Raw genomic sequence first — 25,508 nt, forward strand, 5'->3', positions numbered from 1 at the left:
TCTTCCGTCTCCAACGGAAGACCCTTCTATTATTCTATTGTTTCTTTTTCACTTTTATTATTATTATTAGGGTCTTCCGTCTTCAGCGGAAGACCCTTCTATTATTCTATTGTTTCTTTTTCACTTTTATTATTCTTTTTTTTTTCTTTACAAATTTTGTGCAGAAGATTTCTCGGAGATGGCTCGTTCAATTTGTTTCAAATTTTCAGGGTTGATGGGTCCTTATCTGAAGTTAATTCCGGCATTTCCGTTTTTGATAAATCACTTCCGGTCGGAAGTAATCGCCCTTTAATTGAAATTTTAGTGACCATTTTGTCTACACAAAAACTCAAAAACGACAAAAGCTAGAGTGCTGAAATTTTCAGTGATAATAGAGGACATGTTCTAGTTGTGCACCTCAGTTTTCAAATTTTCTGGAAGTGCCTAGTATGGAAGCTCGGTAGGGGTCGAAATTTAGGACATGAATCAGAAGTGAATTTTTGAGACATTTTTTATCATATCTTCAAAACTATGAATATTTTCTTAAAACATGTTGAACAGAAAATGTGTAAAATTACTGGATCTTTTATATGACATCAAGAAAAAAGGGCTGACTCATCACATTAGGGGCCAAGAGGGGCCAAAAGTCTTAAAACCATAACTCTTTAACGATCAATATTTTGTTATACATTTTTATAGCAAAAATGTTTATCTAAACAAACTACAACTATATATTATGATATTTATCTCATATGTTACATAATTAGGGGCCATAAGGGGCCAAAATGCTAAATATTTGACGCTTTATATCTTGAAAGTGGGAAATATTTTGATAAGCAATATTGAACAAAAGATGTTCAAAATAATGTGCCAAACAATATGCAACCTTTCATTTTTTGCTAAACGTCCCTATTAAGGAGTTGAAGAGCCGGCCCCTAAATACTTCTTTTGCAAATATCTCAGAAACGAAAAAGAATTTCTGACTAGTTGTTGAACAAAAAGTGTTTAAAATTATGAGAGCTTTAAACTGATATGAAGAAATAGGGGCTGGCCCCTCAAAATAGGGGCTGAGAGGGGCCAAAAGTCATTGAACAAAAACTCTTTAATGATCAATATTTTGTAATGCATTACTGAAGCAAAAATGTTTATCTCAACAATATACAACTACATGTTATGATATTCATATCATATGTTACATAATTAGGGGCCATAAGGGGCCAAAATTGCTAAATCTTCGACGCTTTATATCTCAAAAGTGGGAAATTTTTTGATAAGCAATATTGAACAAAAGATGTTCAAAATAATGATCTAAAGAATATGCAACCTTTCATTTTTTGCTAAACGTCCCTATTTAGGAGTTGAAGGGCCGGCCCCTAAATACTTCTTTTGCAAATATCTCAGAAACGAAAAAGAATTTCTGACTAGTTGTTGAACAAAAAGTGTTCAAAATTATGAGAGCTTTAAAGTGATATGAAGAAATAGGGGTTGGCCCCTCAAAATAGGGGCTGAGAGGGGCCAAAAGTCATTGAACAAAAATTCTTTAACGATCAATATTTTGTAATGCATTACTGAAGCAAAAATGTTTATCTCAACAATTTACAACTATATATTATGATATTCACATCATATGTTACATAATGAGGGGCCATGAGGGGCCAGAATGCTAAATCTTTGACGCTTTATATCTCAAAAGTGGGAAATAATTTGATAAGCAATATTGAACAAAAGATGTTCAAAATAATGTTCTAAACAATATGCAACCTTTTGATTTTTGCTAAACGTCCCTATTAAGGAGTTGAAGGGCCGGCCCCTAAATATATCCTTCGCATACATCTCAGAAACGAAAAAGAATTTTTGAATAATTGTTGAACAAAAAAAGTTCAAAATCATGAGAGCGTTAAGGTGATATCAAGGAAAAGGGTCTGACCCCTTAAAGTAGGGGCTGAGTGGGGCCGAAAGTATACAATCAATAACTCTTTAATGATCAATATTTTGTAATATATTACTGAACCGAAATAGTTCATCTTCACACTCTTTGTTTAAATAACATGATGTTGATATCATATGTTACGCAATAAGGGGTCTTTAGGGGCCCGATTGCACAGTCTTTGTATATATCTCGAAAAGGAAGAATATTTTGATTAACAGTATTTAAGAAAAGACGTTCAAAATAATATTCTGAACAATATGCACTCTTTCATTTTTTGCTAGACGTCCCCATTTAGGACTTGAAGGGCCGGCCCTTAATATTTCTTTTGCATATATCCCGAAAACAAAATAGTATTTCTGAATAGTTGTTAAACAAAAAGTGTTCAAAATCATGAGAGCTTTAAGATGATATCAAGAAAAAGGGGCTGACCTCTCACATTACGGGTCAAGAAGGGCCGAAAGTCTTTAATCTATAACCCTTTAATAATCAATATTTTGTTAAACATTATCAAAGCAAAATTGTTCGTCTTAACAATTTATTTATATCATTATATTTGAACGAAAATCTCAGTCAAACTCTTATCTCATCTTATCAAAAATCGGACGGAAGACCCACTCGTTGCTCGCAACGAGATCGCATCTAGTTATTATTCTTTTTTTTTCTTTACAATTTTTGTGCAGAAGATTTCTCAGAGTTGGCTCGATCGATTTACTTGAAAATTTCAGGGAAGATGTATCTTTGTATGAACCTTATACGCTTTTCTCATTTTTTTGAAATTCACTTCCGGTCGAAAGTTATCGCCCTTTAATCAAAACTCAGAGGACCTCCTTGTCTGCAATGGAACTCAAAAACGAGTAAAGCTAGAGTGCTGAAATTTTCAGCGATGATAGAGGACATGTTGCCATTGATCACCTGGGTTTTCAAATCTTCCGGAAGTGCCTAGTATGGAAGCTCGGTAGGGGTCAAAATTTAGGAAGCGAATCATGAGTGAATTTTAGAGACATTTCTTACGATAACGTTTTAACTATGAGTATTTTGTTAAAACATATTGAATAGAAATTGTGTAGAATTACAAGATCTTTTATATGATATCAAAGAAAAAAGGCTGACTCATCACATTAGGGGCTGAAAAGGGCCGAAAGTCTTTAATCAATAAATCTTTAACGATCAATATTTTGTAATGCATTACTGAAGCAAAAATGTTTATCTCAACTATTTACAAGTATATATTATGATATTCACATCATTTGTTACATAATTAGGGTCCATAAGGGGCCAGAATGCTAAATCTTTGACGCTTTATATCTCAAAAGTGGGAAATATTTTGATAAGCAATATTGAACAAAAGATGTCCAAAATAATGTTCTAAACAAGATGCAACCTTTCATTTTTTGCTAAACGTCCCCATTAAGGAGTTGAAGGGCCGGCCCCTAAATACTTCTTTTGTAAATATCTCAGAAACAAAAAAGAATTTCTGACTAGTTGTTGAACAAAAAGTGTTCAAAATCATGAGAGCTTTAAAGTGATATGAAGAAAAAGGGGCTGGACCCTCACAATAGGGGCTGAGAGGGGCCGAAAGTCTTTAATCAATAACTCTTTAACGATCAATATTTTGTAATGCATTACTGAAGCAAAAATGTTTACCTCAACTATTTACAACTATATATTACGATATTCACATCATTTATGACATAATTAGGGGCCATAAGGGGCCAGAATGCTAAATCTTTGACGCTTTATATCTCAAAAGTGGGAAATATTTTGATAAGCAATATTGAACAAAAGATGTTCAAAATAATGTTCTAAACAGGATGCAACCTTTCATTTTTTGCTAAACGTCCCCATTAAGGAGTTGAAGGGCCGGCCCCTAAATACTTCTTTTGTAAATATCTCAGAAACGAAAAAGAATTTCTGACTAGTTGTTGAACAAAAAGTGTTCAAAATTATGAGAGCTTTATAGTGATATGAAGAAAAAGGGGCTGGATTCTCACAATAGGGGCTGAGAGGGGCCGAAAGTCTTTGAACAACTCTTGAACAATCAATATTTTGTAATGCATTACTGAAGCAAAAATGTCTATCTCAACAATTTACAAGTACGAGGGGTGATCAAAAAGTTCTTTAAAAGAAATGAAATGAGGTTTCAGTGTTTATTATTTTTTAAAGCGGTCCTCTCCGATTTTAATGCACATCTGCCATTGTTCTGCCCATGCACGAATCACGTGATCAAGGCCGTCACGTGACATGCTCTTTGGCGGTCTGTTCACAGAAGGTAAAAAAATTTCCGAGTCTTATATTTCTTACCATGCACGTTATTTTTTATAACAAAAACAGTTCATCTGTCAGAAATTGCCAAATCTTGGCAATAGGATAGGTAGATAGGGATATCCCTTCCCAGAATTAACATGGTGACCATAACAACCCGAGTCCTCTGTCTTTGGAGCGTCGTTTATCCAATGTGGATAAAGTATGAACACTTTCTCTTGATCATATCTCATACGTTTAAAGTGTAAAGTAAACGATATTTCAGGGATTTAATAATTATATTATTGTTAAGATATTCAACTATTTTTTCTAATCGTAACTTGGAGATGTTTCATAACAAATTGCTCAACTACGGACACATCTTTTCACCGGCTTGCTTTCGCTGGGCAACAGAACAAACATTATTTTTAACCATCTCCCTGCCTTCACTAAAATAATCAATCTAATTAATGATTGAACTTTTGGTAAGTCTATTGTCTTCATAAACCTTGTACAAATTATCAAATTCTACTGCAAAGGAATTTCCAAGATATAACATTTAACTTTACAGCCGTTCGTTTCGCGAGTACGACTGAGTCAACCATTTTTTGTCACAAGTCACCTACATATTGACGTCATTTTCACTTTGTGACGTCACAAACACGGAGCAAAACATTATTTTTCATCTGTTATTTATAGAACATGTGTATGACTATATGTGTGCCAAATTTCATTCTAATCTGAATTGTGGTTTTGTAAATATTGAGATAGTTCGCGACCTTTCTGAACACCCTCGTATATATTATAATATTCACATCATATGTTACATAACTAGGTGCCAAAAGGGGCCAGAATGCTAAATCTTTGACGCTTTATATCTCAAAAGTGGGAAGTATTTTGATAAGCAATATTGAACAAAAGATGTCCAAAATAATGTTCTAAACACGATGCAACCTTTCATTTTTTGCTAAATGTCCCCATTAAGGAGTTGAAGGGCCGCGAATATCTCAGAAACGAAAAAGTATTTCTGATTAGTTGTTGAACAAAAAGTGTAAAAAATCATAAGAGCTTTAAGGTGATATCAAGGAAAAGGGTCTGACCCATTAAATGAGGGGCCGAGAGGGGCCGAAAGTATACAATCAATAACTCTTTAATGATTAACATTTTGTAATATATAACTGAGGCGAAATAGTTCTTCACACACTTTATCTAAATAACATGATGTTGATATCATATATTACGCAATAAGGGGTCTTTAGGGGGCCAGATTGCATAATCTTTGGCGCAATATGTCTCGAAAAGGAAGAATATTTTGATAAACAGTATTGAACAAAAGACGTTCAAAATAATATTCTGAACAATATGCACTCTTTGAATTTTTGCTAGAAGTCCCCATTTACGACTTGAAAGGCCGGCCCTTAATATTTCTTTTGCATATATCCCGAAAACAAAAAAAGAATATCTGAATAGTTGTTGAAAAAAAGTGTTCAAAATCATGAGAGCTTTAAGATGATATCAAGAAAAGGGGGCTGACCTCTCACATTAGGGGCCAAGAAGAACCGAAAGTCTTTAATCTATAACTCTTTAATGATCAATATTTTGTTAAACATTATTAAAGCAAAATTGTTCGTCTTAACAATTTATTTATATCATTATATTCGAACGAAAATCTCAGTCAAATTCTTATCTAATAAAAAAATCGGACGGAAGACCCACTCGTTGCTCGCAACGAGATCTCATCTAGTTATTATTCTTTTTTTTCTTTACAATTTTTGTGCAGAAGATTTCTCGGAGTTGGCTCGACCGATTTACTTGAAAATTTCAGGGAAGATGTATCTTTGTCTGAACCTTATACGCTTTTCTCATTTTTTTGAAATTCACTTCCGGTCGGAAGTTATCGCCCTTTAATCAAAATTCAGAGGACCTCCTTGTCTGCAATGGAACTCAAAAACGAGTAAAGCTAGAGTGCTGAAATTTTCAGCGATGATAGAGGACATGTTGCCATTGATCACCTGGGTTTTCAAATCTTCCGGAAGTGCCTAGTATGGAAGCTCGGTAGGGGTCAAAATTTAGGAAGCGAATCATGAGTGAATTTTAGAGACATTTCTTACGATAACTTTTTAACTATGAGTATTTTGTTAAAACATATTGAACAGAAATTGTGTAGAATTACAAGATCTTTTATATGATATCAAAGAAAAAAGGCTGACTCATCACATTAGGGGCTGAGAAGGACCGAAAGTCTTTGATCAATAACTCTTTAACAGTCAATATTTTGTAATGCATTACTGAAGCAAAAATGTTTATCTCAACTATTTACAACTATATATTATGATATTCACATCATATGTTACATAATTAGGGTCCATAAGGGGCCAGAACGCTAAATCTTTGACGCTTTATATCTCAAAAGTGGGAAATATTTTGATAAGCAATATTGAACAAAAGATGTCCAAAATAATGTTCTTAACAAGATGCAACCTTTCATTTTTTGCTAAACGTCTCCATTAAGGAGTTGAAGGGCCGGCCCCTAAATACTTCTTTTGTAAATATCTCAGAAACAAAAAAGAATTTCTGACTAGTTGTTGAACAAAAAGTGTTCAAAATCATGAGAGCTTTAAAGTGATATGAAGAAAAAGGGGCTGGACCCTCACAATAGGGGCTGAGAGGGGCCGAAAGTCTTTAATCAATAACTCTTTAACGATCAATATTTTGTAATGCATTACTGAAGCAAAAATGTTTATCTCAACAATTAACAAGTATATATTATGATATTCACATCATATGTTACATAATTAGGATCCATAAGGGGCCAGAACGCTAAATCTTTGACGCTTTATATCTCAAAAGTGGGAAATATTTTGATAAGCAATATCGAACAAAAGATGTTCAAAATAATGATCTAAAGAATATGCGACCTTTTGATTTTTGCTAAACGTCCCCATTAAGGAGTTGAAGGGCCGGCCCCTAAATACTTCTTTTGCAAATATCTCAGAAACGAAAAAGATTTTCTGACTAGTTGTTGAACAAAAAGTGTTCAAAATCATGAGAGCTTTAAAGTGATATGAAGAAAAAGGGGCTGGACCCTCAAAATAGGGGCTGAGAGGGGCCGAAAGTCTTTGAACAATAACTCTTTAACAGTCAATATTTTGTAATGCATTACTGAAGCAAAAATGTTTATCTCAACTGTTTACAACTATATATTATGATATTTACATCATTTGTTACATAATTAGGGGCCATAAGGGGCCAGAATGCTAAATCTTTGACGCTTTATATCTCAAAAGTGGGAAATATTTTGATAAGCAATATTGAACAAAAGATGTTCAAAATAATGTTCTAAACAAGATGCAACCTTTCATTTTTTGCTAAACGTCCCCATTAAGGAGTTGAAGGACCGTCCCCTAAATACTTCTTTTGCAAATATCTCAGAAACAAAAAAGAATTTCTGACTAGTTGTTGAACAAAAAGTGTTTAAAATCATGAGAGCTTTAAAGTGATATCAAGGAAAAGGGTCTGACCCCTTAAATTAGGGGCCGAGAGGGGCCGAAAGTATACAATCAATAACTTTATTGATGAATATTTTGTAATATATTACTGAAGCGAAATAGTTCTTCACACACTTTATCTAAATAACTTGATGTTGATATCATATGATACGCAATAAGGGGTCTTTAGGGGGCCAGATTGCATAATCTTTGGCACAATATGTCTCGAAAAGGAAGAATATTTTGATAAACAGTATTGAACAAAAGACATTCAAAATAACATTCTGAACAATATGCACTCTTTGAATTTTTGCTAGACGTCCCCATTTAGGACTTGAAGGGCCGGCCCTTAATATTTCTTTTGCATATATCCCAAAAACAAAAAAGAATTTCTGAATAGTTGTTGAACAAAAAGTGTTCAAAATCATGAGAGCTTTAAGTTGATATCAAGAAAAAGGGGCTGACCTCTCACATTAGGGGCCAAGAAGGGCCGAAAGTCTTTAATCTATAACCCTTTAATGATCAATATTTTGTTAAACATTATCAAAGCAAAATTGTTTGTCTTAACAATTTATTTATATCATTATATTTGAAAGAAAATCTCAGTCAAATTCTTACCTCATCTTATCAAAAATCGGACGGAAGACCCACTCGTTGCTCGCAACGAGATCTCATCTAGTTATTAAGGTCTTCCGTTCCAGACGGAAGACCTTATAGTGATTGTACTGTTTATTAAGGTCTTCCGTTTCAGACGGAAGACCTTATAGTGATTCTACTGTTTCTTCTTCTTCTTCTTATTTTTTTCCCCCCTTTTCTTTTCGGGGCGATTTCTCAGAGATGGATGGACGGATTTTCTTGAAATTTTCAGGGATGATAGAAAATAAAAATACCCCAAGGCGTTTTTTTCATTTTTTCAAAATTCACTTCCGGTCGTCAGATGTGTCCGATTTCCGTTTTTTTTCAAAAATATTTTGTCCCAGTCATATCTCAGAAACGGTAAGAGATTAAGACACCAAACTTATATGAGTAATAGATCTTGAGGAGTAGGCAAAACCATTTGGGTTAAGAGCGTCAGCCGTCACTTCCGGTCGTCACAGGAAGTGATAATAGAAATCGAAAATTTCAACTTTTCTTTTTTGAATCTTTTTTTGCAACACGTCATTGCATTTCATTTGTAGTTTCGAAATATGTTGGTCTCACCGGAAACAAAAAGGACAACTTCCGGCTATAAGCGAAAAACTGCATAATTTGAGTATTTTACTTTCCCATAAATATTTTTTATAGGTAATGTATTTGAACTGATTTTTGAATATGTTATCAAGACTGCAAATGTCTAGAGTAACGTCAAATATCTTTGTAAAATTCACTTCCGGTCGCGCGTTTAAATGTCCCCAAATTGAAAACTTGTCCCAGTGAGATCTCAGAAACTCTAAGAGATTTAGAAACCAAACTTATAGGAGTTTTAGATCTTGAGAAGTACACAAAACCATTTGGGTTAAGAGCGTCAGTCGTCACTTCCGATCGTAACAGGAAGTGATCAAAGAAATAAAAAATTTCAACTTTTCCCTTTTGGAATAAGACTTACATCATATAATTATATCTTTTTCACAGTTACGATAAGTGTTGGTCCCACCGGAAACAAAAAACGACAACTTCCGGTTATAATAGAAAAACTACATAATAGGGGTTTTTAATTTTCCCATACATATCGCTTATAGATGGAGTTCTGTAAATGATTTTTATATATGTTTTTAAGACTGCAGTTGTCTAGAGTGACATGAAATATCTTAGTAAAATTCACTTCCGGTCGCGTGTTTTCTTGTCCTCATCCAGAAAAGTTATTTCAGCGAGATCTCGGAAACGGCATGAGTGTAAGACACCAAACTTATAGGAGTAAAAAACATTGGTGGGAAGGCAAAACACATGGGGTTAAAAGCGTCAGCCGTCACTTCCGGTCGCCACAGGAAGTGATCAAAGAAATCAAAAATTTCAACTTTTCTTTTTAAAATTAAAACTTGCATCACTTTATTGCTTCTCTTTCGCTGTTTTGAAATATGTTAGATTCTATCGGAAACAAAAACTTTAAACTTCCGGTTTCAAGAGATAAACTACGTTGTTTCGTGATTTAACTTTCTCATAAATATTACTTATAGATAAGTATTTGAAATGTTTTTTACATATGCTGTAGATACTGCAAAAGTCGAGAGAAAATTCAGAGATTTTTATTCAGTTCACTTCTGGTCGTGTGCTTTTCCTGTAATCAAAATTATAATTTTTTCTCACAATTGTTCGGCAACAGTAAAAGACTGAAGTCTAAAACTTTCAGGACTTAAAGTCAATCATCAGGACATTTGCATCGTGTAAAAGTCGTGTGTCATCATTGCTTCCGGTCGTGACAGGAAACGAAGCAAAAAAGTATTGTTTTAAGTTATTTGGTTTCTACATAAGTTTTAGGCTAATACCGACGTTGGAAAAGACATGTTCATGCAAACAGGAAGTAGTATAACGGAAGACCTTCTCATTACTAGTAATGAGTTTCTAGTTATTATTATTATTAAGGTCTTCCGTTTCAGTCGGAAGACCTTATAGTGATTCTACTGTTTCTTCTTTTTCTTTTTATTAAGGTCTTCCGTTTCAGACGGAAGACCTTATAGTGATTCTACTGTTTCTTCTTTTTATTATTAAGGTCTTCCGTTTCAGACGGAAGACCTTATAGTGATTGTACGGTTTATTAAGGTCTTCCGTTTCAGACGGAAGACCTTATAGTGATTCTACTGTTTCTTTTTATTATTATTTTTTTTTCCCCCTTTTCTTGTCGGAGCGTTTTCTCAGAGATGGCTGGACGGATTTTCTTGAAATTTTCAGGGATGATAGAGAATGAAAATACCCCTAGGCGTTTTTTTCATTTTTTCAAAATTCACTTCCGGTCGTCAGATATGTCCGATTTCCTTTTTTTTCAAAAATATTTTGTCCCAGTCATATCTCAGAAAAGGTAAGAGATTAAGACACCAAACCTATACGGTTAATAGATCTTGAGGAGTAGGCAAAACCATTTGGGTTAAGAGCGTCAGCCGTCACTTCCGGTCGTCACAGGAAGTGATCAAAGAAATCGAAATTTTCAACTTTTCTTTTTTGATTTTTTTCTTTCATTACATTGTTGCATCTTATTTGTAGATTCGAAATATGTTAGTCTTACCGGAACCAAAAACGTCAACTTCCGGCTATAAGTGAAAAACTGCATAATTTGAGTATTTTACTTTCCCATAAATATTTTTTATACATAATGTATTTGAACTGATTTTTGAATATGTTATCAAGACTGCAAATGTCTAGAGTAACGTCAAATATCTTTGTAAAATTCACTTCCGGTCGCGCGTTTAAATGTCCGCAAAATGAGAACTTGTCCGAGTGAGATCTCAGAAACGGTAAGAGATTTAGACACCAAACTGATAAGAGTATTAAACCTTGAGAAGTAGACAAAACAATTTGGCTTAAGAGCGTCAGTCGTCACTTCCGGTCGTCACAGGAAGTGACCAAAGAAATAGAAAATTTCAAATTTTCTCTTTTGAAATAAGACTTGCATCATATAATTGTATCTTTTTCACAGTTACGAGATGTCTTGGTTCCACCGGAAACAAAAAACGACAACTTCCGGTTTTAAGAGAAAAACTACATAATAGGGGTTTTGAATTTTCCCCAACATATCGCTTATAGATAGAGTTCTTTAAATGATTTTTATATATGTTATTGAGACTGCAGTTGTCTAGATTGACATGAAATATCTTAATAAAATTCACTTCCGGTCGCGTGTTTTCTTGTCCACAAAATGAAAAGTTATTTCAGCGAGATCTCGGAAACGGCATGAAAGTAAAACACCAAACTTGTAGGAGTAATAAAACTTGGTGAGAAGGCAAAACACATAGGGTTAAAAGCGTCAGCCGTCATTTCCGGTCATCACAGGAAGTGATCAAAGAAATCGAAAATTTCAACTTTTCTTTTTAAAATTAAAATTTTCATCACTTTATTGCTTCCCTTTCGCTGTTTTAAAATATGTTAAATTCCACCGGAAAAAAACTTTAAACTTCCGGTTTTAAAAGATAAACTACGTTATTTCGTGGATTAGCTTTCTCATAAATATCACTTATAGATAAGTAATTGAAATGTTTTTTTGTTTTTTTTTTTACATATGCTGTAGATACTGCAAAAGTCAAGAGAAAATTCAAAGATTTTTATTCAGTTCACTTCCGGTCGTGTGTTTTCTTGTCCTCAAAATTAGAATTTGTTCTCACAATTGTTCGGCAACAGTAAAAGACTGAACTCTAAAACTTTCAGGACTTATAGTCAGTCATCAGTTCATTTGCTTGGTGTAAAAATCGTGTGTCGTCATTACTTCCGGTCGTGAGAGGAAACGAAGCAAAAAAGTATTTTTAAGTTATTTTGTTTCTACATAAGTTTTAGGCTAATACCGACGTTGGAAAAGACATGTTCATGCAAACAGGAAGTCGTATAACGGAAGACCTTCTCATTACTAGTAATGAGTTTCTAGTTATTATTATTATTTTTTTTTTCCCCTTTTCGTGTCCCCCTCGATTTCTCAGAGATGACTGGACGGATTTTCTTGAAATTTTCAGGGATAATAGAGAATGAAAATACGCCCAGACCTTTTTTCATTTTTTCAAAATTCACTTCCGGTCGTCAGATATGTCCGATTTCCGTCTTTTTCAAAAATATTTTGTCCCAGTCATATCTCAGAAATGGTAAGAGATTAAGACACCAAACTTATATGAGTAATAGATCTTGAGGAGTAGGCAAAACCATTTGGGTTAAGAGCGTCAGCCGTCACTTCCGGTCGTCACAGGAAGTGATAATAGAAATCGAAAATTTCAACTTTTCTTTTTTGAATCTTTTTATGCATCACATCGTTGCATTTTATTTGTAGTTTCGAAATATGTCAGTCCCACCGGAAACAAAAACGACAACTTCCGGTTATAAGAGAAAAACTACATAATTTGGGTATTTTTCTTTCCCATAAATATTTTTTTATAGATGACGTATTTGAACTGATTTTTACTTATGTTATTAAGACTGCAAATGTCTAGAGTAACCTCAAAAATCTTTATAAAATTCACTTCCGGTCGCGCGTTCAGGTGTCCGTAAAATGAGAAATTGTCGGAGTGAGATCTCAGAAACGGTAAGAGATTTCGACACCAAACTTTTATGAGTAATAGACCTTGAGGAGTAAACAAAATCATTTGGGTTAAGAGCGTCAGTCGTTACTTCCGGTCGTCACAGGAAGTGATCAAAGAAATCGAAAATTTCAACTATTCTCTTTTGGAATAAGACTTGCATCATATAATTGTATCTTTTTCACAGTTTTGATATGTGTTGGCCCCATCCGAAACAAAAAACAACAACTTCCGGTTATAAAAGAAAATCTACATCATAGGGTTTTTGGATTTTCCCATACATATCGCTTATAGATAGAGTTCTTTAAATGATTTTTATATATGTTATTGAGACTGCAGATGTCTAATATGACGTCAAACATCTTAGTATAATTCACTTCCGGTTGCGTATTTTCCTGCCCTCAAATTGAGATTTTATTCACCTAATTGCTCAGCACCAGTAAACGACTGAAGTCTAAAACTTTCAGGACTGATAGTCAGTCACCAGTTTTTCTACATCATGTGAAAATCGTACGTTGCCGTCAGTTTCCGTCGTGACCGGAAGCGGTGCAAAAAAAGTGAATTTTCCAAGTTTTGTTTTCTTTTTACAGAAATGTTTGGCTAATGCAGATGTTAGATAGACTAAAACCATGCAAATCATTTTCACTGGAAGTGCCGGCCTAAAAACCGGACGTTGTTTCAAACATGAGTAGTTTTTCATGGAAACTTTTAGAGATGATCAGTTGTGAATAATTTAGGTGTAGAATGAACATTTTATTTGTTTGGAGTAATTTCAGTCTTGATGAAGTAAAAAAAAAAACATAGAAAGTAAATTTATTTCCGGGATTTTCTCATGACCTTGACCTTTGATCTTAACCTTTGACTTTGACCTTGAACTTTGATGACCTTGACCTTTGACCAAAAGGTCAGAATCAATAATTAATTTACTGCTCTTTCTCCCCTCCCCTTCCCCAAAAAAATCAAAAAAAAAAAAAAAAAAAAAAAAAAAAATTCAGATTAATATCAGCCTAGAATATTTCTCTAGAAATCATACAACACCTCGGATCGACATAAAATTTCGGGGTTTTGCAGAAGATACCTGAAAGAAAGTTTCCTGAAAATTTGACGGTGAATCTCTGAAGTATATAGAAATTATGAATGTTAACGGCAAACACTACATCTTTTTTCGTATCTGAAATTTAGGTGCCGATGAACATAAAAATTAATTAAAGCTTTTCTCGGTTATTTCTTCAACTGTTATGAATAGCACTCGATTCTTTTGATATGATATGATATTTTAACACCAAGTATTCTTGCTTTCTCTAGTATGTGGAATTTATTTCAATTTTATTTAGAATTAATATTAATCGAATGAATGTCGAAAACAGCGATTTTTTCCTAGCAAGTAAATTTTCACGCTCTCATTGACACATTTTTCTTTCTAAAATGCATATCTGAAATTTTGCTTCATGCTACTTACATTTAATTCAGTCCACACAGAGATGCTTATTTTAATCTTACCTATTATTTCAGGATATTCAGTCACATCCGAACCCGATCCGACATTTTCATATATTTGTAAACAAAGTCTCGACACTGCAGTTCTAATGCATCATAGGCTCTGAATGATTAATTCAATGCATTCCAAATATAGACAAACTCAAATAATTTTTTAAACCGACAATCTGCATTTGCATTATACACCAATCGTGTTTCTCAATCTATTCAAAACTGATTACTACATTGTGCAACAAACAAAAGGACACGTGCTTTTATTCCTATTTATTCTTAAACAATTAATTTACTACCTCCATCTTCATCGGAATACGTGGTCTAGTGGTTAGCGCACAGGTCTTATAACCCGAAGGTTTTGAGTTCGATCCATGTTGGGAGAACTTTTTTTTTTTTTTTGCATTTTCTGCTTTTTTTTTTCAGAATAGTTGACAAAAGAATCAAGAAAACGGAAGACCTGTTATTGCCTAGGCAATAAGTATCTAGTTATTATTATTTTTTTTTTCCCCCTTTTCTTTTCCGGGGCGATTTCTCAGAGATGGCTGGACGGATTTTCTTGAAATTTTCAGGGATGATAGAGAATGAAAATACCCCTAGGCGTTTTTTTCATTTTTTCAAAATTCACTTCCTGTCGTCAGATATGTCCGATTTCCGTTTTTTTCAAAAATATTTTGTCCCAGTCATATCTCAGAAACGGTAAGAGATTAAGACACCAAACTTATATGGTTAATAGATCTTGAGGAGTAGACAAATCCATTTGGGTTAAGAGCGTCAGCCGTCACTTCCGGTCGTCACAGGAAGTGATAATAGAAATCGAAAATTTCAACTTTTCTTTTTTGAATCTTTTTCTGCATCACATTATTGCATTTCATTTGTAGTTTCGAAATATGTTGGTCTCACCGGAAACAAAAACGTCAACTTCCGGCTATAAGCGAAAAACTGCATAATTTGAGTATTTTACTTTCCCATAAATATTTTTTATAGATAAAGTATTTGAATTGATTTTTGAATATGTTATCAAGATTGCAAATGTCTAGAGTAACATCAAATATCTTTGTAAAATTCACTTCCGGTCGCGCGTTTGAATGTCCGCAAAATGAGAACTTGTCCGAGTGATATCTCAGAAACGGTAAGAGATTTAGACACCACACTTATAGGATTATTAGACCTTGAGAAGTAGACAAAACCATTTGGGTTAAGAGCGTCAGTCGTTACTTCCGGTCGCCACAGGAAGTGATCAAAGAAATCAAAAATTTCAACTTTTCTCTTTTTGAATAAGACTTGCATCATATAATTGTATCTTTTTCACAGTTACAATATGTGTTAGTCCCACCGGAAACAAAAACGACAACTTCCGGTTATAAGAGAAAAACAACATAGTAGGGGTTTTGAATTTTTCCCCAACATATCGCTTATAGAGAGAGTTCTTTAAATGATTTTTATGTATGTTATTGAGACTGCAGATGTCTAGATTGACGTCAAACATCTTAGTAAAATTCACTTCCGGTTGCGTATTTTCCTGCCCTCAAATTGAGATTTTATTCACCTAATTGCTCAGCACCAGTAAACGACTGAAATCCAAAACTTTCAGGATTGATAGTCAGTCACCAGTTTTTCTACATCATGTGAAAATCGTACATTGCCGTCAGTATCCGGCGTGACCGGAAGCGATGCAAACAAGGTGAATTTTCCAAGTTTTTTTTTCTTTTTACAGAAATGTTTGGCTAATGCAGATGTTAGATAGACTAAAACCATGCAAATTATTTTCACTGGAAGTGCCGGCCGAAAAATCGGAACATGAGTAATTTTTCATGAAAACTTTTAGGGATGATCAGTTGTGAATAATTTAGGTGTAGAATGAACATTTTATTTGTTTTGAGTAATTTCAGTCTTGATGAAGTAAAAAAAAAAACGTAGAAAGTAAATTTTTTTCCGGGATTTTCTCAATGACCTTGACCTTTGATCTTGACCTCTGACCTTGACCTTTGATGACCTTGACCTTTGACCAAAAGGTCAGAATCAATAATTAATTTTTAATTTACTCCTCTTTCCCCCCTCCCCTTCCCAAAAAATCAACAACAAAAAAAAAAAAAAAAAAAAAAAAAATCAGATTAATATCAGCCTAGAATATTTTTCTAGAACTCATACAACACCTCGGATCGACATAACATTTCGAGGTATTGCAGAAGATATCTGAAAGAAAGTTACCTGAAAATTTGACGGTGAATCTCTGAAGTGTATAGAAATTATGAATGTTTACGGCAAACACTATATCTTTTTTCGTATCTGAAATTTAGATGCCGATGAACATAAAAATTAATTAAAGCTTTTCTCGGTTATTTCTTCAGTTGTTATGAATAGCAGTCGATTCTCTTGATATGATATGATATTTTAACACCAAGCATTCTTGCTTTCTCTAGTATGTGGAATTTATTTCAATTTTATTTAGAATTAATATTAATCGAATGAATGTCGAAAACAGCGATTTTTTCCTAGCAAATAAATTTTCACGCTCTCATTGACACATTTTTCTTTCTAAAATCCCTATCTGAAATTTAATTTATGCTACTTACATTTAATTCAATCCACACAGAGATGCTTATTTTAATCTTACCTATTATTTTAGGATATTCAGTCACATCCGAACCCGATCCGAAATTTTCCTATATTTGTAAACAAAGTCTCGACACTGCAGTTCTAATGCATCATAGGCTCTGAATGATTAACTCAATGCATTCCAAATATAGACCATCTCAAATGATTTTTTAAACCGAAAATCTGCAATTGTATTATACACCAATCGTGTTTCTCAATCTATTCAATACTGATCACTACATTCCATAACAAACAAGAGAACACGTGCTTTTATTCCTATTTATTCTTAAACAATTAATTTACTACCTCCATCTTCATCAGAATACGTGGTCTAGTGGTTAGCGCGCCTGCCTTACAAACCAAAGGTTTTGAGTTCGATTCCTGCTGGAAGGACATTTTTTTTTTCATTTTCAGCTTTTTCTTCAAACCAGTTGACAAAAGAGTCAAGAAAACGGAAGACCTGTTATTGCCTAGGCAATAAGTTTCTAGTTATTATTATTATTATTTTTTTCCCCTTTTCTTTTCGGACGATTTCTCAGAGATGGCTGGACGGATTTTCTTGAAATTTTCAGGGATAACAGAGAATGAAAATACCTACAAATGTATCTTTGATTTTTTTCAAAATTCACTTCCGGTCGTCAGATATGTCCGATTTCCGTTTTTTTCAGAAATATTTTGTCCGAGTCATATCTCAGAAACGGTAAGATATTAAGACACCAAACTTATTTGAGTAATAGATCTTGAGGAGTAGGCAAAACCATTTGGGTTAAGAGCGTCAGCCGTCACTTCCGGTTGTCACAGGAAGTGATCAAAGAAATCGAAAATTTCAACTTTTCTTTTTTGAATCTTTTTTGGCATCACATTATTGCATCTTATTTGTTGTTTCGAAATATGTTGGTCCCACCGGAAACAAAAACGTCAACTTCCGGCTATAAGCAAAAAACTGCATAATTTGAGTATTTTACTTTCCCATAAATATTTTTTATAGACAATGTATTTGCACTGATTTTTGAATATGTTATCAAGACTGCAAATGTCTAGAGTAACATCAAATATCTTGGTAAAATTCACTTCCGGTCGCGCGTTCAAGTGTCCGCAAAATGAGAACTTGTCCGAGTGATATCTCAGAAACGGTAAGAGATTTAGACACCAAACTTATAGGAGTATTAGACCTTGAGGAGTACACAAAAGCATTTGGATTAAGAGCGTCAGTCGTCACTTCCAGTCGTCACAGGAAGTGATCAAAGAAATCAAAAATTTAAACTTTTCTCTTTTGGAATAAGATTTGCATCATATAATTGTATCTTTTTCACAGTTACGATATGTGTTGGTTCCACCGGAAACAAAAAAACGACAACTTCCGGTTATAAGAGAAAAACTACATAAAAGGGTATTTAATTTTCCCATACATATCGCCTATAGATAGAGTTCTTTAAATGAGTTTTATATATGTTATTGAGATTGCAGATGTCTAGTGTGACGTGAAATATTTTAGTAAAATTCACTTCCGGTCGCGTGTTTTCTTGTCCTCAAAATGAAAACTTATTTCAGAAAGATCTCAAAAACGACATGAGATTAAGACACTAAACTTATAGGAGTAATAAACCTTGGTGAGTAGGCAAAACATATAGGGTTAAACGCGTAAGCCGTCACTTCCGGTCGTCACAGGAAGTGATCAAAGAAATCAAAAATTTCAACTTTTCTTTTTAAAATTAAAACTTTTATCACTTTATTGCTTCTCTTTCGCTGTTTTGAAATATGTTAGATTCTATCGGAAACAAAAACTTTAAACTTCCGGTCTTAAGAGATAAACTACGTTATTTCGTGGTTTAACTTTCTCATAAATATCACCTATATATAATTTATTTGAAATGTTTTTTTTTTTTTACATATGTTGTAGATACTGCAAAAGTCAAGAGAAAATTCAGAGATTTTTATTCAGTTCACTTCTGGTCTTGTGTTTTTTCCTGTCCTCAAAATTAGAATTTGTTCTCACATTTGTTCGGCAACAATAATAGACTGAGGTCTAAAACTTTCAGGACTTATAGTCAGTCATCAGTTCATTTGCATCGTGTAAAGATTGTGTGTCGTCATTACTTCCGGTCGTGACAGGAAACGAAGCAAAAAAGTATTATTTTAAGTTATTTGGTTTCTACATAATTTTTAGGCTAATACCGACTTTGGAAAAGATATGTTCATGCAAACAGGAAGTAGTATAACGGAAGACCTTCTCATTACTAGTAATGAGTTTCTAGTATTCTTAATATTATTGTATAGACGAAATTTGGTAAAGGACTATGTCCGCTCCATTTCTCCAGAACAGCTTAAGATATGAAAGTTAACTTTGTCAGATATCATAGATAATGACTTGTAGATGTCACCATGAATATTCTTTCCGTCGTCATTACTTCCGGTCGTCTATTTCTTTGTCTTTCTAACTTCTTTTTTCTGTAATATTCATAGGGTATGTAAAGGCCCCTCTTTGAAGATTTTACGTATTACCAGGTTCCTGATAGGATTAAGAAGGAATTAAATATCTTTAAATATCTTAGAATTTCCGAAAACGTAGGACCAACGTTTCTTAAACACTACAGAATATTGATTTTTCCCCCGTATATATAGTTTGCGAGGACTGCTCAGTGCTCATTTACGTAGGAACTGGTGTAGAGTTAAAACCTACTGGGTGATTGGGATAGGCCAGAAAAACCTTGCCGTTGCCATGGAAACGAGTTTATATTAAATAAAAACGGTTGTATATGATATGTGTGTGCATTTTATTCGCCCCTATTTTTGTCAACTGTAGAAGACATTGCCATCTTTACACCCCCCCCCCCTTTCTCTCTTTTTCGCTTTTATGTTTTGGATTCTTTATAAAATGACCTTGACTTTCATATCACAAGCAACTCTTCTTGACGTTTTTAAAATTATAAGCCTTAATTCTTTCTACAAAGTAATGCTAATTTACATGTTTATGTTCAAGACCCCTCCCCCTTTCCTCGAAGCAACCAGGTAGAATACACAGATATAAAATTTACAACTTATAAGGAACTTCTTAAGAGTTTCATTAATAAAGTTCGGTTTCCCTGATGTGATTTGATATTTTACTACCATTCATTCTTCTTCTGTTTTGTCTTTAGAATTTATAATTATTTTATTTAGAATTAATTTATCTTTAGAAAGTAGTGATTGTCAGCTGCATTCATTAGCATTTCGCGTTTTCTTCTATATCTATTACTTGCATATTAATAATTTCATTAAATAATATTTAAAAGTATTAAAACTTCATTTCTATTAAATTTTATTCATTTGTAAATCCTTGGATCCGCTCCTGCAGGTGCGCGAAAGCCTCATCACTACTGTAAACAAATTATTCATCACGCCGAAAATGTTCATGATTCCGCTAAACTAAGAAAGCTTACACATAGTTTTTCATCTCATAAACAACCATCAGCCCTGTCCAATGCAGAAATGCTCGAATTGAAGGGGAAAATTCAGGAATTGTTTTGCGTCAACCATGTTTTGACGTGAACCTTACACCGCATTCTGTTATTAAGGTCTTCCGTTTCAGTCGGAAGACCTTATAGTGATTCTACTGTTTTTTCTTTTTAAGGTCTTCCGTTTCAGACGGAAGACCTTATAGTGATTCTACTGTTTCTTCTTTTTCTTTTTATTATTATTATTTTTTTCCCCTTTTCTTTTCGGACGATTTCTCAGAGATGGCTGGACGGATTTTCTTGAAATTTTCAGGGATAATAGAAAATAAAAATACCTACAAAAGTAACTTTCATTTTTTTCAAAATTCACTTCCGGTCGTCAGATATGTCCGATTTCCGTCTTTTTCAGAAATATTTTGTCCGAGTCATATCTCAGAAACGGTAAGAGATTAAGACACCAAACTTATATGAGTAATAGATCTTGAAGAGTAGGCAAATCCATTTGGGTTAAGAGCGTCAGCCGTCACTTCCGGTCGTCACAGGAAGTGATCAAAGAAATCGAAAATTTCAACTTTTCTTTTTTGAATTTTTTTTTGCATCACATTATTGCATCTTATTTGTAGTTTCGAAATATGTTGGTCCCACCGGAAACAAAAACGACAACTTCCGGTTATAAGAGAAAAACTGCATAATTTGAGTATTTTACTTTCCCATAAATATTTTTTATAGACAATGTATTTGAACTGATTTTTGAATATGTTATCAAGACTGCAAATGTCTAGAGTAACGTCAAATATCTTTGTAAAATTCACTTCCGGTCGCGCGATTAAATGTCCGCAAAATGAAAACTTGTCAGAGTGAGATCTCAGAAACTGTAAGAGATTATGACACCAAACTTACAGGAGTATTAGACCTTGAGGAGAAGACAAAACCATTTGGGTTAAGAGCGTCAGGCGTCACTTCCGGTCGTCACAGGAAGTGATCAAAGAAATCAAAAATTTCAACTTTTCTCTTTTGGAATAAGACTTGCATCATATAATTGTATCTTTTTCACAGTTACGATATGTGTTGGTCCCACCGGAAACAAAAAACGACAACTTCCGGTTATAAGAGAAAAACTACATAATAAGAATTTTTAATTTTCCCATAAGATTAAGACACTAAACTTATAGGAGTAATAAACCATTGTGAGTAGGCAAAACATAAAGGGTTAAACGCGTAATCCGTCACTTCCGGTCGTCACAGGAAGTGATCAAAGAAATCAAAAATTTCAACTTTTCTTTTTAAAATTAAAACTTGCATCACTTTATTGTTTCTCTTTCGCTGTTTTGAAATATGTTAGATTCTATCGGAAACAAAAACTTTAAACTTCCGGTTTTAAGAGATAAACTACGTTATTTCGTGGTTTAACTTTCTCATAAATATCACTTATATATAAGTATTTGAAATGTTTTTACATATGTTGTAGATACTGCAAAAGTCAAGAGAAAATTCAAAGATTTTTATTCAGTTCACTTCCGGTCGTGTGTTTTCCTGCCCTCAAAATTAGAATTTGTTCTCACATTTGTTCGGCAACAATAATAGACTGAAGTCTAAAACTTTCAGGACTTATAGTCAGTCATCAGTTCATTTGCATCGTGTAAAGATCGTGTGTCGTCATTACTTCCGGTCGTGACAGTAAACGAAGCAAAAAAGTAATTTTTTAAGTTATTTTGTTTCTAAATAAATTTTAGGCTAATACCGACGTTGGAAAAGACATGTTGATGCAAACAGGAAGTAGTAAAACGGAAGACCTTCTCATTACTAGTAATGAGTTTCTAGTTATTATTATTATTATTTTTTTTTCCTTTTCTATTTTTCACGATTTCTCAGAGATGGCTGGACGGATTTTCTTGAAATTTTCAGGGATAATAGAGAATGAAAATACCTACAAACGTATCTTTGATTTTTTTCAAAATTCACTTCCGGTCGTCAGATATGTCCGATTTCCGTTTTTTTCAGAAATATTTTGTCCGAGTCATATCTCAGAAACGGTAAGATATTAAGACACCAAACTTACAGGAGTAATAGATCTTGAGGAGTAGGCAAATCCATTTGGGTTAAGAAAAATATTAAAAAAAATATTACATACACTCAAAAAGGAATTGAGCGATAGAAAATTGTAATACAATACTGTTTTAAAGCCTTTATAAATAAATTGATATCTGCCACTTAAAAGAAAGAAAATCAATCTATAGATTAGATTTGATTATTACATGTATATTTGATAAAAAGTTAAATTATTTATGACACATGATCTATATTCTATATACTCAAGGAATTATAAAAGATGTGAAAAGACGATTCTTGGATTCTTGTGAAATACTCAAAGAGTTAAAAAAAAAATATGTGAAAACGCGATTCTGTGTGAAATAATGGTACGCTATATGTTTCTTTTGAGAAAAAAAAACATGAAAAAAAATTGCACAGGTCTGTGGATATGTGGGATAAGTATACCTGAATGAACACAATTTTATGCAGTGATATATAATTATGTACATGCAACTGACGTCCGTACTTTTCCTTATAATTCATAAAACATAAAACTATCTAATTCCTTTGAAGCTCCCCCCCCCGTCTTGATTAATATTTGGAGACGTTCGTGCAGCTAGGCATTTGAATTATATATTCGTTTTAGATTTAAATCTGGAACATGTGAATATAATTACCATTTACATGTATACAGAATTTCATATTCTATAATGGTAGATTTGTCATTATGAAATGTTCAATTTACGTCTGAGAGAGAGAGAGAGAGGAAGAGAGAGAGATCGAGATCCTCCTATCCATTTATATAGACCAAAAATTAGTTCTATATCAGTGACACCCATTCTTTATTAAATGTTTTCTGATTTCATAGTCAGTCATGGTCACATCCTGTATATTTTTCTGCTTAAAAAGTAGGGATGTCAAAATATTTATTTTCTGTAGTCGAATATTCGATTGCATTATTCGAACGATAGTCGAATATATTCGAAACTTTTTTCGGAAACTAAAATTTTATTTCAAACTTCACTGGTACATGACATATTTAACCCGAAGTCCCCTTTTCTTAAATTTATTAAAAAGTTACCTCAAATGTTACACACAGATGTTTACATGGACCTAAAATGTATGATTTCCCCGTCAATCATGTTCATAAATCGATCTATCGATCTGTAAAGTCGTTTTTTTAGGAAGCATAAAAATGACAGTACGATATATTTTTTAAAGCTTATTAAAAAGATGGGGGGACACACACGATGAATCTGTGATAATGTATTTGAATATACTTTTTGTACCAACAATCAAAATGTCTTTGAAATATATAAAAGAATATTAATTTTATAATAATTATCTTAGTGTCAAAACATGTCACGGCTATAATGGGTACATGGTATGAGATCAAGTCCAATTAATAATTTTACAAAGAAAGCGCAGTATAACGAGAATTTTTTTTTTACAAAAACAACACATTAATTGACAAATAATACTCGCGGAAGTGAAGCATTTCTAATTACTGTACTTTCTACATATAAAACCAGCAGTTTTTAATGAGGAAAATTATCTTATTGACTGTGTCTGAGGAAAGACGGCCGGTTTCTCAATTTTAGGATGAGAATTCCATCTATTTATCACTCTTTATTGAAATTTATTAATTCGAATGTCGTTTCATTATTCGATCGTCGGTCCATTCGACTGATGGTCGAATAGTCGACTATTCGTTGACATCCCTATTAAAAAGTATTACACGAAGTGCACGTGTGTTGACCTGTCAATCAGAAAAACCTGACGCTGTATGCACTGCAAAAAAGTAGCCTGAGTTCGAAATGATCTTGAAGTATGATCTTTAAGTAAATCTGATGCAACAAACTTGTGAAAAAATAAAATAAAATAAAATATCTCGGTATTATGAACTTCGATTGTGGGACGTGGAGACCGGTCCTTGGGATAAGATCGTATGAATCGAGGTCCCGTGTCGCAGAAGGTGCTGGTACAAAAAAGATTACTCACTGCTCAATGTTGATAAGTGCCAAAGTATAAGAAAAAAATTTGCAGTCTCCTCCGGCGAGTGGTGGCGTCTCCATGTGAGTGAAAAATTCTCGAGAGGGACGTAAACAACATATAAAAAATCAATCAATTAATCGATTGCTGAATAATTACTGTTATTGAATAATCTTTCTTATAGGTATGCTGTCAAATCTTGATAGCTTTACAAAACTCAGTGACTTTACGTTTAATGTGACACTAACTTAATTCATTATATTTTTCTATAACACCATCACAATTATGCTAGAACATATACACAGTGAAGTTTATGATAGTACGGTGTTCGTCGTCTGTTTGTTTGTCTTAGAAATGATTGCAAACAATTTTTTTAAATTGCTAATCATCCTTGCTTTATGATATACGTAAATCTCTTATAGGTGCCAAATGCATTATACAAGATTGATCATGAAAATCAAAGTACCTTAAGTACTCAAAGGACTTTTTTTCCCAGTTATTTTTTCTTTCACAGTTAATATGATATGTATGTTTTTTACACAGAAAAAAGCAAATTCTTACAGATTTAGAAGAACGGAAGACTTCTTTGTTGCCATGGCAACACGAGTCTAGTTATTATTATTTTTTTCCCCTTTTTTTATCGGCAGGATTTCTCAGAGATGACTGGATGGATTTTCCTGAAATTTTCAGGGTTGATAGAGAATGAAAATACCCCGAGGCGTTTTTTTCATTTTTTCAAAATTTACTTCCGGTCGTCAGATATGTCCGATTTCCGTTTTTTTCAAAAATATTTTTTCCGAGTGAGATCTCAGAAACGGTAAGAGATTAAGACACCAAACTTATACGAGTAATAGATCATGAGGAGTAGGCGAGCCCATTTGGGTTAAGCGTGTCAGCCGTCACTTCCGGTCGTCACAGGAAGTGATCAAAGAAATCGAAAATTTCAACTTTTCTTTTTTGAATTTTTTTTTGCATCACATTAGTGCATCTTATGTGTAGTTTCGAGATATGTCAGTCCCACCGGAAACAAAAACGACAAATTCCGATTAGAAGAGGAAAACTACATAATTTGAGTGATTTACTTTCCCTTAAATATCTTTTATAGATAAAGTATTTGAAATGATTTTTAGATATGTTATTC

The sequence above is a fragment of the Saccostrea echinata genome, unplaced genomic scaffold (genome assembly GCF_033153115.1).
Source record: "Saccostrea echinata isolate AGI-Se365-2 ecotype Australia unplaced genomic scaffold, CSIRO_AGI_Sech_v1 ptg000002l, whole genome shotgun sequence".
NCBI classification, from domain to species: Eukaryota; Metazoa; Mollusca; class Bivalvia; order Ostreida; family Ostreidae; genus Saccostrea; species Saccostrea echinata.